We start from the raw sequence: 18,977 nt of genomic DNA on the forward strand, positions 1-18,977 counted from the left end.
ACAGGAGTATTAGGAGAATTATTGAGCCAGCCACTGCTGAGCTGAAAAGATATTACCTGTACACCAGATACACCTTGTCTTTTCATGCCAGGGTAACTGCTCTATGACTGAAATAAAGAATGTTTTGTTAAAAGAAATCCTAACTCTACGTGGGTCAAGGGAACTACTCTTTTTATTTGAGCAGGGAAGACTGTTGGCTTATGCTAGTGTGCCATATACAAGAAAGATTGCCTGCTTCTTCTAGATAGGAATCATGCCCAATGATATCTATTCTTCTAGGGTAATATCCAGGTTGTGATATTACCAACAGCCTCTCCATGCATACTGCTTTTTAAGTCCTGTTGAAACTTTGACTGCAGTGTGCCAAGTCTACATCTTTGTAATACCAGCAGCTATAGCAAACAGTAAATCTGTCCAGACTCAGGGTCTGCACCAATGAGACACCTCCTTCTGATCTCACAGCCTGTCAAAAGTAAGCCAGACCAGTTAAAATTGCTTTAGATGGTTGTTTCTCAGGTTTGGATGCAAAGTGTAATATTCATTCTTTTTCAGAAATTGATGGGAAGGGCTTTCCTGGTGATGACTGTTGTAGAAACTTTTTCTGAATCTAATATATTTATTTCACTGTCTCTTCTCTCTCAGTATTACAGTATTGACAAACTTTTCTTGGCAGCAATGTTCTCACTTGTTTTGTCCACAAGACGTTTAGGCTGTCTGGAAATACACACCTTTTACGCTGTCATTTAAGGCTTTATCACTTAGAAAAATTAGTTGTCTGATGAAAATCTGGTAGTTCCTTCTAAATTTAGCATGTTAGCTCTGCTAATCTAGTAACTATTCTGTGCACTGTTTCATTTAACTGGAAGTCAGGGAGGAGGGATAGTGGTGGAGACATAGACCTCCAGCACGGGTCTGGTAATATAGGTGTTAAATGAGTTAAGATGGAAAGATACAACATTTAGGATAAGATACTGAATAGCAACAGGCATGAAACTTATCCTGCTCTCTGGTGGTTTGAGTGGGGACTTCTGCAGTGATTTTCTGTTTGCAACTGTCCTAGTTCAAAGTAATAATATATTTTATGTACCTGTGTCTTATTCCCCATTGAGTTTCTCTCACTGTTCTTGAGAAACCAACCAGTTAAAAAAGATCTTTGGTAACATGAACCTCTACCTGATCTGTTGTTCCAAACACAAACAGTCTCTGAATATCCTGAGCTAACGTACCTTCATTTCTTCCTCAGCAATGGTCATTTTGAAGATAAAGTATTCCTACTCTAATCCATTTTTTGATTTGTGTGTGTATGTCTGTTTTTTCCAGGTTATTTGGCTTATAAGTCATAAAGTGTCCCGAAACAACGGCAACTACCCAAGACATAGTAGAAGCTCTGCTAGCCCACTGATGGCTAGTAGTTCTTCAAACACTGAATTCCGTTGCAGAAATTCAGAGCTTACCTCAAAGCTGGACAGTGTATCACAGTGACTGTCATGAGTCGATGCAAAGATTATCACTGGTAAAACTCATCTACCTTTATGTTTGCTCATACAGATTCAGATAACTTTCACGACTCCATAATATATGTAAAATAAAAGTCTTTGGTAAGGATGAAGCGCTGGCTGAATTGCTAGCATGCTAGTATGGCTGACTTCAAAACAAATTCCCATTGAATACTTCATTCATCTACCAAGAAATTATCCCAAACCTGGCCTAGAATCCAATGATTTGTGAGCTTCAAATTCGAGGAGAAGCTGTACTGTAGATTAGGACTAATTCAAAGCCTCCTTAAAATTCTCTTTTGCTTTTATCCACAGGCTAACTCAATTCTTCTTCCCTCTGGCCAGAATGCATGCCAGTGAAGGAAAAATTTACTTCCTGAAACCATGCTGCCTTCAGCAATTTCAAATAGCTCTAAATTATGTGTAAGTATCTCATTTCTTATTGATATTTCTCCTTTAATGTTACTGAGTGCATAGGTCTGCACTACTCATTTAGGATTTTTTCCATAAATATCAGTTCTAAATTACTAACCTTGTTTGGGCACTTATTCAGACTATCAAGGATTAAACAAGTCTCAAAAAGTTCTTGTGTTCTTTTCTCCTCAATCCTGGCTTGTAATTTACTTGAGTTTATAAAGCCTTGCAAACTTCAGATACTTTTAATGGTCTGTCTGCTTTAGCGTTATCATAAAACCTTTTAACATTTCACCTTTGCATTCTTCAGGATGTGACCTTTAGCTTTCTCTCGAAGTACTAAGACAGGAATTAATTCTGCCTCTCCAACAATATCAAATTTCTTTGTCACCAGCATCCTACTTCTGTTCCATAATTGTCGTCTTAATGTCTTTCTTGATAGTTTGCTTATCTACATACAGAATTTCAGAGAGTAGATGAGAGGACTGGGCACAACTCCACGTATGCATTCAGGTCTAACAGTATGAGGTATGCTTAGTAAGCCATGGTGCGTATGCAAGCTTTTGCACACTTCTGCTATTCATAGAAATGCAACATGCCTCTATTGCGTGGTACACGTCATCATTTGGGTATTTATTACTAAGCACAAAAGAGTGATGCTGATCAGCCATTCTTGCAATGCCCCTTGACTAATGTCTTGAATTTTTTTCATCTACATTTCTCCCATTAGCTGCGGACTTTCACCCTCAGATATTCCTTTTCAACTGTAAGAAAAGAATGGTGCCAATATTGAACTAAATCTGAACATAATTCAGTGTTTGAATCTCTCCCTTATTCCTTGCATTAAAGTTCATTGGGCCAGGATTTAGAGTTCGGTAATGTTTACAAGTTAAAAATGGAGACATTACAAGTGTCCTCTTTAATGTAGCAGTTAATGAAACATGACTGTTGTTGTTCTACAATTCACTTCTTTATTACTAAATTCAGCTTATAATTTCCTTTATATATTATATCCTGATAAAAAAAATCCCTAACATATAAATTTTTCAAGGTTTTCTTGCTCCCTTGTTCATTCTTTACAAACTGATTTTCCAGAAAGAAAATAGCTGACCAGCTGACTACGCAAATGAAAAAAAACCCAAACCTATTTAAAAGTATTGTTAAAGAAAATATGCTGCATAAAAGAGAAGTTCCTTGTAACTTTTCCCTTATGCCGCTTATCCCTTTTTCCTGTCTCCAGAATCATCCTTTAATCCTACTTTTACATTTTCCTGAAATAAAAGCCTCAAAAGTTGCTGTAATATGGGAAAGTGTCAGCTCTAATAACACATCTGCTTGGAATACAGCAGTCTTTCTTTCTCTTCAGAGGAATATAATCTAGTCTTTTATTAATAATACAAGTTATCTTCAGAAAGAGATGCTAAGGAGAACTGAACTTTCCTTTCTGTTTTGAATTCACTTCGTTAAAAAAGGTAAATTCCAGGATTATGTCTGTCATCCAAATAATCAAAATCTCATTTTGTCTACTTCACCACAATATCATCTACAGCTGGATTTGCCTCCCCCCATCTTATATAAATTTTATGTTTCTTACTCATGTGTTATTCCTATGGCCTGGACTGATTCATTTGTAGTTTTTGCTGTAATACTATGGTTTTCTTGCATCGATTATTTAAGAATCTTAGGGTTTTCTAGTTACTCCTATTTGAGCACGTACAGTTCTGAGTGTATCCTTTTTGGATGCAGTCATTTCTGTTTTCCAGCTCCTTGTTTGCATTAGCCATCCTGACTTTGTCCTTATATTTAAAGAATTTGCTCCCATACAGCAGTCTACTGGGAGGACTGGAGTTCTGACTTAGTATATCACAGTAGACCAATAACATCTGCTTTCTGTCCTCCATTCATCAAATTACTCAGAAATGAATCTGATTCTGTTACAGTATGTAAACTTACCAAAAGCACATGTGTGATTTAGGAGTCTAATTCATACTCTCATAACTGATGAAGCTGTCGGGCCTAGATTTTTTTTAAATGTATTAAGTGTCTAAATATTTAGCTGGACTGGTATTTCAGTTGTGTCTAGGTGCCTAACTCATTGATCTCAGTGTACTTTCAAAGTTTCCTGCAGCGATCATTCAGATTATTGGACAAAAACCTTGCCTTTGAAAGCTGGAATTTCAGAGTTTGCTAAGGCATTTCTGAAATTTCTACCAGTTCTCTTTGGTTTAGTGAGAAATCACTGCACAGTAAGATTAATTCATTTACCTCTGCCAAGGAACCTAATTAATTCCCATTTCTTTTAAGAAACATTTAAAAAATAAATCGTTATTGATTCTATGCAACTTAATATCAGGTTTTACCTAAAAAATTTCCTCCTAAAGGCATCTTCCTGTGATCCATGCCTCTGTTCTGCATAATGAGTACAGTATTGGAAGGCTTTAAAAAAAATAAGTCTAATACATATTGTTATACAGATCATCTCAAGAATACCCTCTCTGACTGAATATTATCAGGAAATCAACCACCAAAGCAATAAATGATAGCAGGCATAGCGGTGAAATTCTCAAAATAAAAAGAAGAAAATTAGACATTAAAATAAAGCTGCGACAAGCCCCACAAACCAGATGAAGAAGTAAGGGCCACAGTTTTTTTCTCTTTTCCCTCTTGGAGAGGTTAATTGTTTTTCAGCTTTGGCAGAAAAAATACTGCTGAAAGTGAGTGAATGTCTAGGGAAATGAGGTTAGTGATAGCCAAATGAATATTATGTACTGATAAATCAATATGAAAATGAATTACAGAAGCTTTTCAACAAGTGTAATCCATCTTACTTTTAAAGTCTTCTTCAAGTTTATGCTCTGCTGTTTATTAAGTCTTTCACCTGAAGAGAGGAGAGTGGCCATGTTTTCCCTACTCCTTTCCATGACTGATTTACCCACATATTGACCGATGTCTACACAGTGCTGATTTACGCAGACGTTCCTTTCCTGGCATGGGGATGGAGAGAATAGATTAGAATAAAACAGGATCTTGAAAGTTAGTCTTTATGACCTGGGAACTGGATTTGGTTTGGTTTTCTTCACAAATTCGTATTTGTGAAAGTTTTTGAGAATTGTGATTTACTTTCATTTGGTAAGCAAGCGAAATAAAAACAAACTCTTTCAAATGTTTTGAGAAATGGGGCAGAACAGAAGCAGATATTCTGTCTGTGGCCAAAATTTACTGGATGACCTTGGTCTTCAGACAAGTTTTCATTTAAAGTTTTGTTGAGAGAAACAGGTTCCAGTAAATGTCTTAATTTAGATGAAACAGCATATTTTGCTAAAACTATGATTAGTTGAAAACATCCTGGCCAGCTCTAGCAGGAACACAGAAATTATACCATGTTGTTAGGCTGGTTTGCAGTTCGCTGACTTCAGTATGCTTTTATGTTGTTTAAGCATCTGCACAAGAAGTGTGCTGCTGCTTCAAGCTCAAATCATCAGGAAAGCAAAAGAAGAAGCTGCAGCTTCTCATCAGGTCCTTTCTTCCCTGTCCTGCCAGGTGGCTGGCTCTGTTCTGCTGCTTCCAGGGATTTCTCTCTCTTTCCTGTACCACCGGCTGCTAATTGATCCCCCCTGCAGCATTTTTCCCAGCTTCTGCTCCTCTCGGTTCACTGGTCTCAAATGTTGATCCTGGGACCTGAAGCATCCGGACAGCTACGATCCAGGCAGTGCTGCATACTTCTCCTGCTCCCCTCACCCCGGGACTGTTTTCTTCCACAATGCACATTCTGGAGATGCCCCACAGCTCAGCGAAGGCTCTCCTCTTTCCCATACCTTCTCTTGTTTTGAGCTCAGTCACTGCTAATCCCCAGGACTGCACCCACCGTTTCTTTCCAGCTGGCAAGGAATTTCTCCCTCTCTTCATCTGTTCGTATCCGGTTCCCAAAAGACACAGCTGGAGCTTGAAAGTGATAATTCAATCCACATGGCCAATAGAGGAAGGTAAACTAATAGCCAGAGATCCTCAATATGTTTTTGAAAATCGCAGCACTTAGGGCTTTGAGTGCCCTGAATATAGCCACAGTTTATCCCAGAAGCTTGCAGAAACCTGCTATTAGATGACCCAGTGGGACCAAGGTATCATTTCTTCCCAAAGCTGCAGAAACAAAATGTAGCACTTTCAACTGCAAGGCCTAACTGTGAACATTCAAAGCATTAAATATTTTGACAGCTGGATGAGAAACCATGTCCTGGAAATGTCCAGGATTGTTTTTCATAAAGTGATGCAATGAGTAGAAAATGTAGTTACTTTAATATCTAAAAAAGTGAAACCTTGCATTTCCTGACAGAATCTAAATAACATCTTCCCTTGGAAAGGAAAAAGGGCAAGTGAAAGAAATCCTTTCTAGATGGTTATTAGGTAATGACAAACGCTCTGATAGCCTCTCTGTTAGACTGATCTGAATAACAGTCAGGCCAAAGACCTCCCCTGACTTTAAGGGTCTTTGGATGAGGCTCTTAACCATATAGAAAAGATAGCTTGACATTTGTATGCAATAAATTACCCACTCTTGACTTTATGCTGTTCGTATCTTAACCAAGTTCCCTTACACACACACACAAAAAGGGCTTGCACTGGCTGCTAGCACAAAGAGGTTGGTCCGTATAAGGTCCTGCTTCCTTCTCCCCATTCCAACACAAAAGGTAAATGAACAGGAGCACAGGCCAGTTTTTATCCAGAAACGATCATGAGAAAAAGGAGCTATGCATTTGAGATACCTAAAAATAAATTTACTACAACTAGCTGTGTAAGTAGAATAAATATAACACAGCCCCACAAGAGAGAGGATATTTAAACTTTGAGCATCTGATGTTATGCCTTTGACTTACTTCACTGTGCTGATTTGCTGAGTGGAAAATCTAGTTACTTAAATGTATAAAGAAAATGAAGACTTATATTTCATGACAGAATCTAAATAACATCTTATCTGTCCAAGTGAAAATCATGTCCGTTACACTAGAATGGTTATGTACATCATCCTTCTAGTTTACATTGTTAGAGTGCTTTTACATCAAAGATGTCATTTTATCTTCCATCAGACATCCAGGGGTTTCTCGTGCAGCCTCTCTCCTCCCGCTCTGCCCTCACTGCTCATTGTTTTACTACCAGGTACTATGAAATTGTAGCTATATTTTCTGAGCTGTTTTTCACAGGTTGGAGTAAAATATATTTATAACATGAGTAAATTCTTCATTTTAAAACATATAAAAGGTATTTCTTTATTCAGAAAACTGTCTGAACTTAGAGCAGCAAGTGTATTATTAGAAGCAAGGTTTCGCCATAAAAGCTTTAAATGGCGTCTTAAAGCTTTTTAAATACAGTGTGTTGTCTTTGTGGCTCTGTAAATCACTAGCCTGTTAGAGGTCAAAAGATTATCATTTAGAGAAAGGTTTCATTCTTTATGAGGGAAACTGGTAAGCCAAAGTTATATAAATAAGCTGTCTGCCCTCAGACTTAGTCATGTGGCAAAATATATCTTTGCTGTCAAATGCAGAGATGCTAATATGAAGACAGTATCTATTGTTTTCATGCGGTGCTAATGGATAGTAGCATTTTGTTGTGACAAAATGAGGCTGGTGGATCATATGTATTCTCAATGCTCCTAACTCTTTATCCAGAAAGATCAAGAATTTACAGCAGGCTACCTACCGTGGTGGGGTACATGTAAGGAGGAAGCATTTCTGAGTCAATAAATACCTGCTCTACTCATTCAAAATTTCCTTGATTTACACGTTTGACCTTGGGATAAGTACAGCATTCCAATAATGTGATTCAAGTATTATTATCTTTCTATTTCTTATTCATATTCTCAATCTTTGGTTCATCATAACATAGGTTTATAGTAAAATTGCCAGTGTACCAGCAGAAATGTGTGTATGTATACATATATTTCAAAGAACTTGGTTGTGAAATATGACTCTCAAGTGTAAGGTATATAGTGTTATCAATATGCTTCTATGTTAACCTCTAACAAAATCGTAATAAATTGACCTCAAGCATGGCAGCTTGGATCCTTGACTGTCCAACAGCTTCACCAGTCAGCAACACTATAATTAGGATTTAAGAATATGGAAATGTAAGTGGCTGCAATTTGTAACGCAGAATTCCAGGTGCTTTTAAAACTCCCTTTAAAACCCCAGAACTGGGATGAACGTAAACGCCTGACTCCTATGAGCATGTAGGCACATGCGTAGAAGGAACCCTTTCCTAGGCAAAACATGGAGGCATTACTTTATATTTTTAGTCTTTTTTTCATACGCTGGCGGCTTAATGCTGAAAGAAAGTTTTCATTATCAGAGTTGATAGCTAACAGTCAAAGTTGTTCTCTTGTCTCTGTATCTTTCAGTGACTGGGAAACTGATTTATAACAATACATGGATGCACTGAATTAGAAAAGACAGTTTGAGAGCAGTGACATGTTTTTTTTCCTACAGTGCACACTCCACTGAGATACGTCAAACAGGCTGCAGGAGAGCTGCGTGCACTTGGAAAGGTTCTCCTGCCCATTCTCTCTTTTTCTTCCTTCCCTTTTCCACTTGTCCTTTTGCCTCCTCTGATTGCAACTGGAGAACTGCTCTGCCAGCCAGAGGGCAAAGGGGAAGGGGTGAAGGTCTTACTCCATGGTTAAAAAATGCACAGGAACTGGTGAGCTGAAATCCCGGCTCCTGAGTCGAACTGAGCCCATCAGCTCAGTGGCACAAACAGCTTTCACTGCTTTGCAGCTTGGCAATTCAAGATCTTATCCAAATTTCACCCTAAAGCAGCTCTAACAACCTGCAAAGGCTTTCAGCTTACACCCAACTTGCTTTTACTTCTGAAATTTCCAGGAAAGATTGGGTGATTTCTCAGTGATACTTAAGCGTCCTAAACTGCTGTTTCAAAGATTGTTTCCTTAACAAAATGTCCATGTGCATTTATAGATCTAACACCAGTGTTCCAGGCTGAGATGAGGTCATTTGCAAACTAGACTTTATATGCCATTTTAATTATTTTATTTAATGAAAATTCAGAGATGCTATTTAATTGCACTAAGCTGTGTATTCAATTTGATTTGCAAATCTAGGACAATATTCCTTTCCTACGCAGTTGTACCTATTTAGAATAAGCACATCCTCTGTGGCTTTGAATACTAAACACATTCCTACCACTGAAACATGTTTCCCAGCTCATCCACCGTGTCCAGAATGCAAAAGGAAATTTCTTTCATACTTTTATAAACTTTCAAATGCCATGAGCATGTATACCTTTCTAGCCCAAATTTCTTTGACTTTTGCTAAACAGAGAAGAAATAACACGGAAAAATTTCCTGTAAGATGTCACAATATGCATCTATCTGTAACAAGGTGAATCCAAATTGAATATAAAATGGCTGGTCCCTCCAAAAGGCCCTTATGGAATACAGCTCAGTGTGCAAAAAGCACATTTGCAATGGTATGCATACATATATATACACCTATATGCCATATGCAGAAGTTTCTGACATAGACAAAATTGTTACATTCAGGATAGATTTTGTCACAAATGTCCACCTGACTGGGTGAATGAACTTAGCCTTTCCACGTACAAATATAGGCACGATAATGTCTAAGAAAATAGCCCTTGGATCTGATCTGCCATTGAGGTCACATTCTTTCATAACTGTTTGGAAACTGTATGCCGTTGCTGGGGACTGCTAGAAGAAAATGATAAGATTTCTGAGCAAAATTTGTGCATGAACATTTGAAAAGAAAGATGACAGCTTCTTCTGTTTGCCAGTGACAAAACTGAAGTTCCTTAAAAGAATAATGAAAAATAGCTTGCAAAACAAATGTAACTTCATTGGCTTCATTGTAATTTACAAATGTAACTTTTTAAAAATTAATTTAAATAGAGTGCTGATTATATATGTGTGTATGTGTATACATGTATTCATATATACATATGTCCTGGTTTCAGCTGCGATAGAGTTAATTTTCTTCTTAGTAGCTGTTACAGTGTGTACCACAAAAAGGGTAATCATAATGGATTATCTTTTTGTTAGCAAATTTGCAAAATTGCAGAACCAAAAAATAAGTGTGGTTTAGGTGAGGAAGAGTATGCAATGTTCAGAAATAACACTGATGTTCAGTCAAGCAACTGTGTTAGGAGTTTTCATGAGTAAAATCAAAATTGTCAGGTCACTCAATATAATGTTTTTTATATAATGAAACAAGTGAAATTATTATTGTTATTATTATTACTGACATTTGTTTTGATTTTCCACGAGAATGAAAATAATTCACCATGAAATTTCACCTAGCAAGGTTTCACTGAGAAGCTGTTTTACAACGCAACTTAAGACAAAGAGTTAAGATCATACTTACTGATTTATTGGAGAGGCTCCAACTTAATGTAACAACTTCAAATGCAATCAATTCCAGCAATGTATTTCAAGTCCTACTTTTCGTTCGTATCTATTCTATTTTTTTATTTTCTCATAAATTCTCTCTTTTTTTTTTTCCTAGGAAGTAAAATAAAGGTCTTCAAATCCAGAAGAAGTTCTCTGCTCACTGTGTGTTTTTTCTCTGAGGAAATTATTGCTTTTTAATCTGCCATTCATCTCATCCACATAGGAACAAAGTGGATTTTCAGGTCAGATACCTCTCTTACAAATCAATAAGATGTCGTTGAAAAGTTGAGTTTGAAAAGTACAGTAAAAATATATGTATGTGACTTCCATGTAAATGAGGTACTTACGTGTGGACAATATTGAGAGACATTCGAATCCCTCTTCACTACCAGAACCCCAGTGGGTTCTTGGCTGGGCTGTACAAATTATGGAAATGAAGCCTTATTGAATTCACTTTTTTGTCAAGGAGACGTGCAGGGTGTTTTTCTTTCAGGCAACTTATTCCTTGAGGTTAAATACATCCATGTACATAGAGAAATTGGGTCATAGTCTATTAGGTTTTACAAAAATATAACTAACAAAAAGTAGACTTTCTAAAAGGCTATAGAAGTGCCACTGTGAGGCTGTGACTACCTGGGCAGCGTGAACAAGATTCAGCTGTGTTGTGGGAGTTAGTTTTGAATCATGATAATGAAAATGGTTTTTTGGAATTGATCTGGAGTATAAATAATTGATTTTTCAAAAGTAAAGCTTTTACAAATGAAAGGAAAAAATCTCCCATTTTAATTTTAAAAGGAATCAATTATTACAATTGAGCTACAAAGACTGAGCTGGTATTTAAGTAATGGGAGTTTTCACAAGAGGATCACTCCAAAGACAAACATCAAGCTGGTGAAGGCAGCTTTGAGCAGCTTTGAGGATTTTTTTCCCTATGCAATATAAGCTTTATAAAACAGCTGTCCATTGTCAGGTTTAACCATTATGTGGACTAAGGAGATGAGAACTGGCTACTGCCGCTGAAGCATTCAATGTCCTTCATTTCTCCTGATCGTTTGTACTTGTTTGGCTGCTGCCAGCTTGTGAGGCATTTTGGCATTGAGGTTATTTCCACACTATGGCATTTGTTTCCATTTGGATCTAAACTTGCTCCAATTAAAGCTTGTTGCCTGGTTTTCTGCTGCTCATAAATGCAGTGATTCAGGAGTAGTTAAATGATATGTATTTTTAAAAACCTCTGACTTATCAAGTCTGATTTTTTTTTTATGCCAATGTGTTGGTTCTGACAACATTTTCTAATCAAAACTAGACTCCATACTAAAACAGGTAAGCAGCTGTGTTTCTATGAATATCTTAACTTCACGACTTTACTCATCTTTCTTGAGATGAGGACCTGAAATGTGTCTCCCACTTGAAAGACAAATTTTATTTGTATGTATATAATATATATGTATATACATATATGGACATATACCTATAGACATGTTTCCCCATGCAAATGAAAGATGAACTTTGATATATTCTACAAGATAATTCTTATGTCATGGGCAGATCCCTGTACAAGAAATATGACATGACTCATGCTCTAATAGATTTCACCTCCAAGTAGTGCGGATTCTTCAGTCTTTTGAAGAAGAATTTCATGCTGTTAACAAAATACATTTAGACTGGGTACACTTACTTCCTGAGTTTCCTTTTCTTTTCTTTTCTTTTCTTTCCTTGCAATACTAGTTGACAAAACAAAAAGCTTTTGAACAAAATATTTTCTGACTTGTGGGCTCTTCCCAAATGTTTCACTGCTCAAATCTTGCTCTTTCCTGCTTCAAACTTTCGTAACTTGGATGGGAGTTAATGAGCCCCACGTGTCCTGGCTCCCAGCATATGGTCCTCTGCATCAGCAGAACCACCCTGCTCCTCTGCGCAGGGTCATGAAAAATGACATCCTTTCTCAGTACCTTTGTCAAGTCTTTTATTTGTTTTGTTTATACTCTGAGGACTATGCTTGCCTGTCAGCTGGACCTGAAAAAGGTACACTGAATTCAGAACACAGCAAATTTCCTGTGTAGCTATAAAGACAGTAGACAAAACAGCACTGCAGTGCTCCATTCTCTCTTCACTTCCCATGAAATATGATACCAAGATCAAAGTTTTAGACTTGATAAGGCCCTCCGCAGAAATTACCCATTTTACCGAAAGATCTACTCCCTTTTCCACTAACAAAATTACAAGGGAGAAAGCCCCAGGTGTGGCACCCACTTTGAATGGAAGTGGTTCTGTGGAACAATCAAGAATCTATTTAATTTTAGAAAGGTGTATGCGTATAGATGTCTGTATACACGTATATAAACTTACTTTTAAGCTGTCTCAGAAAACAAATCACAATGAGCAGCAGAGAAGCAGCAAAAGCAACTCATCTGATAAAGCAAAAAATAGAGTAAGGCATTTAGATCAAATACAGTGATAATCATGGGAAAAGGAAAAAAAAATTTTCCTCAAATCTCAAAGACAAGACTGATATATAGATTTTTCATATGGATTTTCCATATCAAGCTAGATGTCCATATCTAGCTATCTAGTTATTCTCTGTTACTGCCATAGTAATTGCTCATAGCATTTGTGTGCCGTAACAACCCTATAAGCCACTAACAGGCTGTGATTCACTGAAGTAATTTAGCAAAAGAGATTGGCTAAGGGAATGGTCAGTAGCTTTAATTACTCATTTTTTATACTTAAAAGGATATGGGGAAATTCATGCGGGATGGGAAGAAAAGTCTAATTAATTGGGAAAGACGTATGGCTTCTTAGGGACTGTTTAACCAGCACAAACTGTAAGCCAAACAAATGAATGTAATCCTATTTCTTTCTTGATTTGATTAGTTACAGAAATAGATATCTTAAGGATAATTTTCTTTGATTGTTACGTGATAACTGAGTGTATCAGACACTTCAGTATCAACTTGATAAAGCAGAAAAAACTGCTGACAGAACCGACTCAACCATCAGTTTTGGGAGCTATCTCAGATCATATCAGTTGCAAAATACGTGCACTATACTTGCCTCATGTAGCATACAGCATTCAGAAGCAAGGCCCCATTAAGGAAAACACTTAGGACTGAGAGATAACTTTAAGGCTGCATGTTTGCAGGCTTGGATTTGTTTGTCAGTCCCTTACCGCTGTAATAAGTGGTACTAAAACTTTGAGAGCAATTTTGCATAATAACACAGAGTCAGCTTTAGAAATGGTATATGCCATGTAGTAAGGCAGAGGTACCAGCTGGGAGCCTGAGAACTGAAAACTGCTATAAAGCAGTATTTTTTTCTTTCAGTTTTCAATGAAAAGTAACTTATTGGGGGAATTTTTGTTAGGAAGGCTGGGACAAAGATAACATAATAGCACTTGTCTGTTAGCAAAGTCAGGCTGACTTTATAGGATTCATATGCAAATTTATATAGGTCTTTAGTTCAAGGTTGACTTTTATTTTTTTTCCTCTTGGGGTAGTTATGATTCTTACTTTAAATATGCAGTGTATGCATTTGATTTAAAATACACCAGACTTTCATGGTTTTACAATGTTAGGAAGAAAGCACATGTAATAAAATGGGTAAATGATAAAATTATTGTATTTTGCAAATAGATTTTACAGTAGGTTGGTTGCCCTACAAAACACTGATGATGAGATGTCAGAGAAGTGCTCTCTCTCCTTGTCTTCTCTCTGTCTCTCGCTATTTGTGTATACATACAATGACAAACCTGATAATCTCCAGGGTGCTCAGCTCCATGAAACTCATTTCACAATTCTTCCATTGTGGAAGAGCTATTAAAAAAAGGTAACCATTTCTCTGATGTGATTTTGGGGCACCATAAATTAAACCTGGTAACAGAGATCAGAGCTAGCAATTTTCAAAGGGAAATATCTCTGAAGTGTCCTTCTCATTTCATAAATGTGTGAATCATGAGACTATGCGTATACCTCCATTGAGAACAGATGTCAGTCATTTTGGTCTCATTTCCACATGGATGGGGCTTATATAGGTTCAGGGTTTTTTTCCTTTTTTATTCCTGTAAAAAGACATATTCTTTCAGGTGGTTTATTGCTGTTATAGTGCAAACATCTATTTTGTGTTTCAAGGAAATAAATCCATTTATAAAAAATGGAGTTCCCTTCAGTTACGCTCGCTTATGGCAAATGAGACGTGAATGTGGCCCACATCAGGAGTCATACACTGAAAGAGAGTTTATCTCCTTCTTTTAATCCTGTTAAAAGGAGGGACTAGTGCTGCCCAGGCACTCACTGGTGACACCAGAATTTGGCCCAGTAGCAGGTATTTTGGAAGGTGGACTTTACAGAGGCAATCAGGTCAGTTAATATGTACAATCCAGGTAAACCAGAAACACCGTACTTCCTTCTGCAGCCTTCAGGTTTTCATCTTATTCCAGTTAACTGAAGGGTAAGAAAGAGATGGCCCTTTACATCCACCCAAGCCAGAGAGACTCCAGTGAGCTCCCTATCAAACCATCCCGAGCCATCAGATACTAATGAACTGAAATGAAGCTTGAGGAATAGGTATGAGAATAATGTCTGCTTGAAGTACTAGTTATGGATCATAACCATGCTGAATTACTAACGGATCAACTGCTTTTTGTGGTTGAATGCTCTTTGACCTGGGTGGATAGCAGAAAGAGAATATGAACAGAACTTAGTTAAGAGGATATATAAACTATAACTTCCAAAACTAAACTCTTAAAATATTATTGGCTGCAGATATGAGACATCCATATGATCTAGGAGTTTCCTTTAAACTTGATCTGGATTCAGTGATATGCACTTTGGCTGAAATTAAACCGTTAACTCCTCTGTGCACGTAGATACCTGAGTCAACAGACTTCGTCCTTCTTATGCTCAGATCAACAAAGAGACTGGAGTTTACCTTCACTAGCTGTAAACAAAAGCTGGTCTTAAAGTCAGCTTAGAGAAGGTTCTTTGACATCCCTAAATGAGCTGATGTGATCCCTAATGAAAATAATTATTATTTAAGAAAAAAGTGTCCACAGTTGAAAAAGAAAGCACCCTGGTTTAGTTTCAAACCACAGCAGACCTGGGGAAATACATGCTGTTAGCTTTCATAGCACATATGGCAAGCTACATATTACTTAACTGGTTTAAAACCAGTGCAGGTGTTTTGTCTAAAGTGATCATAAAACAAAGCTAACAACAAAAAACATCAAACTTGTCAAAACACTGAGGTTTTCTTAATATGTGCTTTGTACATTTATCACTTGGTTTTATAGCTTTTAGAATTCAAGTGACAAATTGTGAGGGATTTTTATTGTTAGCTGTTGAACCATTTCTTTACCAAGGTACTCAAAAAAAAAAAAAAAAAGATTTGAACTATGTTATAGAAGCTATATAAAAAATTAATGTTTAAACAATACAGGATGGCTAGGAGAACAGTTCCTAGCAATTATACCAAACATTGCCATGGAGCTTAACTTGTGTAACACTTAATCCCGATAGCAATATACCAAATCGACTTAGACTCTGCCATTTATTTTTATCAAGTTTTCCTTTTATCTATATATTGAACTTCTTTAATGGGAAATTATCCATATGCCATACTGTGTGTGCTTGATTTATTCTGCATTTGCTTAATAGCTTCATTTTGTGATAGAAATCTGTGGAAGGACAAAACAAAAGACCAATATCTTAATAGCACGGATGCCCTAAGAAAAGGCACCCATGAACAATGATTATAAATACTTGAAAACTGCAAAAGCAGCTTATCGAGATTCATTACTAAGTTCTTTTTAATGAACTTATTGTTTCTCTAAAAATGTTATATATACATAAATACATACAAATACATATATATATGTGTGTGTATATGTATAACCCCTACAGCTTATTTCAATGAAAAGTCTACAAAGCTGTATTTGGAAAGTAAGCGTGTCCGTTTATGCTTTAAGTTCCAGTCACCGTAGTATTACTATTTACTGTTTTAGTGAATTTATGAAAAAGAAATGCTGGCTGCCTCATTACATCATACTGAAGCGTTCCAGGATCTGACATAGATGTTTTGGACCACAGAATTAGGGAAAAAATATGGGTGTACCCATATTTATGTAGCCTGGTGAGAGAATGCATTCCAGTAAGTTAAGGTTATTTTGGAATAGTCTTGCATATTTATTTTAATTGATGTCTGATTGAAACAAAAATCTTTCTGATGGATGAAAACTTTATTCAAATGGCTTCAGAAAAACAGAGCACGTATTTTTTGCTATATTTCCTATACACTTTATATCTTTTTGCTGGCTACAAAAATGTTAAATTTTATAGTAGGAAAGCAACAGAACTCTTTCATTTGAACTAATGGGTTTCTAATGAATTTTATGAATGCTAATATGTCCACAATACATTTCATACAGTTAAGACATAATGCACTGCTTCTAAAATGGGTCTGCGTAAATTAACTTTGAAGGGTGTCTGTGTTAGTCTTTCAGCCATTAATTGCACGTTGTGAACCCCCCCAGCAGCTGATTTAAGAGTTCACCCTGGCTGATTCTTGCTGGTGGAAATTTGCCAAAATGATTACATCAACTTCAAACAAACCACATGTGCATGACACCAGTCAGCAAACAATTACTTAAAACCCTATAATATAATTTGTAATTTGACATAATAGACTCTTCTTTCAGTGTTCACATTTCCATGACAAAGCCAGGGGAATTGGGGCAGTTCTGCAAACAAGCCTGGGCTCTGGACATGGGTGCGGGAGATGGCCCTCGTCCCTCCTCTCTTCAGTGCTCCGGGCTTGCACAACTACCGTGCCGCCTGGAACCTGGGATTAAAACGGTGACAGTCATCATTTTGGGAAGCTCACTAAAATGCCACCATTTCTTTCTTTTTAGCCCTGAGCGGTAACGATGCCCAGCTTATGTTTTGTCTAACAAGACAGCAAGGGGGTTGAGGAAAATAAACTTACAGTAATGATTTATGGAAACAATAACACTTCCTTGAGTTTTAAAAACATCTGAAAGCAAATGTCATGCCCCTGCGTCATCCCCAGCTCTATGTGATATTTTCCATCCTCCTGTGTTACAAAGGCCTAGTAAAGGCTGAGTCTCAGGAAAGACATGTTTCGGTAAATATATTTCTGCTTTAAACTAATATTCTTCAATAAGGTCACAAATCGCTATCTGTGCAACATTCAAAAACTGCAAGATTATCGCAGGTTCAGACCTTGAAGCCCTTCTGTTTTCTTTGTGCAAAGACAGAGATCCTTGAGGTATATTCAGGAGATAGATCGGTTTAAATTCTCTCCCTCTTTCTTCTTCCCCTCCTCTCTGCTTTTAGCGGAGTGATTTATTTGAAAAATGTGTGACTTCTCTAATTTTCCATTTATGGGCTAAGGGTTCTTTGTAGCAATAAAAGGACATAAGGCCAGCAAGGAGGAATTATGCAGCATCTATTGTAAGGAAATGTAAAATAATTGCAGTTTTATGGGGGGTGAGGACACTTAGAGGAATGTGAAGTCTTTATCTGTGGATATGCGTTAACATTTTGTTTAGGCTGTGGCTGCCAGAGGGAGATGTCAATAAACTCCTACTTTCTGTGATACTGTAAGGAGCAAAAATCTCACTTTTTAGTCTGGTTTCCAAATTAACTCAAAGGTGGAAAATGGACTTTTTCTGTACATAATGCAAAAAAAATGGAAAGTTTGTCAGAACTTTGCAAGTGGTTGGGGGTGTGGAAGGACAACAGTAATGCTGTGTAATATCTCCTGAATCATGGAAAAAGGTTGTAAGCTACTTACAGAAAGCATGCAATAGCATAAAACCATAGCATGTGTTTTTGGGAATAAGGTGGCTTACGCAGAAGGGAAAAGAGCCATGACTATGAATACTGGAAGTTTATCGGTAGTGCTGTATGCGAGGCAGTTGATTTTAGGCTGTTAGTAGCTATTATGTCAATTTGCTCTTCCTTCCCAAAGTGTTTCTCTGCGTGATCTGTTTTCACAGCCCCTTGGCCCAGACTCAGAGGCAGAGGAACCCGTAGGTTCAGTTGAATGGTAATGAGCATTGTCAGAGAGGCAAGAAAATTGAGTCCCCGGTCTGGCTGCCGGGCCGAGAGCTGCAGGAGCTAATTGTGTCAATGGTAATGAGACTGAGCAGGCAGCAGATGCTCACGTGCCTTTACAATCCAAATCCCACCAACAAATTCCTCCCACAGAAACTTGGAGGGACGTCTAGGCACCCTGGAGATGGTGATAGACCCGGTCTCAGCCACATGCCACCTGCTAGAGCCATTGTTTAAAAAAGGAGGAGGAAAAAAAAAGCCTATTATGATAACAAAGTTGTTTGCTGTCTCTTGCAATGACTTTATGGCACCAGTTTTACCATACTGCAGCTATAGAAAAAAAAAAGAGGAACATCTGATTCTTTAAAGAGAAACATTTGTATTGAGCACTGTTAACAACTTACTTGGGAAGCCGGATGTTCAGTATATGTTACATATTCTGCTGATAAACCATGCCTGCATTTTTCCCGTTACAGCTCCCACTGTGCCTGCTTCCTACAGCAGGTTTACATTTCCACATGTTTTCCCATGACATTGAAGCAGGGAGCATTTTTTTTCTCTTTTCTTTTTCCCAGAAAAATCAAG

General features: G+C 37.3%; 1 long non-coding RNA gene across 1 annotated transcript in view; it reads left to right on the top strand.

Moving 5' to 3' along the window:
- The window catches only part of LOC127015671 (uncharacterized), a 35,226-nt gene that overhangs the window by 12,524 nt on the left and 3,725 nt on the right, over positions 1–18,977 (top strand). The window contains exons 4-6 of the long non-coding RNA XR_007766361.1: positions 1,321–1,513; positions 1,812–1,919; positions 10,436–10,562. This is a non-coding gene — a long non-coding RNA (uncharacterized LOC127015671). The remainder of the gene's footprint in view (positions 1–1,320; positions 1,514–1,811; positions 1,920–10,435; positions 10,563–18,977) is intronic.

This window comes from Gymnogyps californianus, chromosome 4 (assembly GCF_018139145.2).
Source record: "Gymnogyps californianus isolate 813 chromosome 4, ASM1813914v2, whole genome shotgun sequence".
NCBI lineage: Eukaryota > Metazoa > Chordata > Aves > Accipitriformes > Cathartidae > Gymnogyps > Gymnogyps californianus.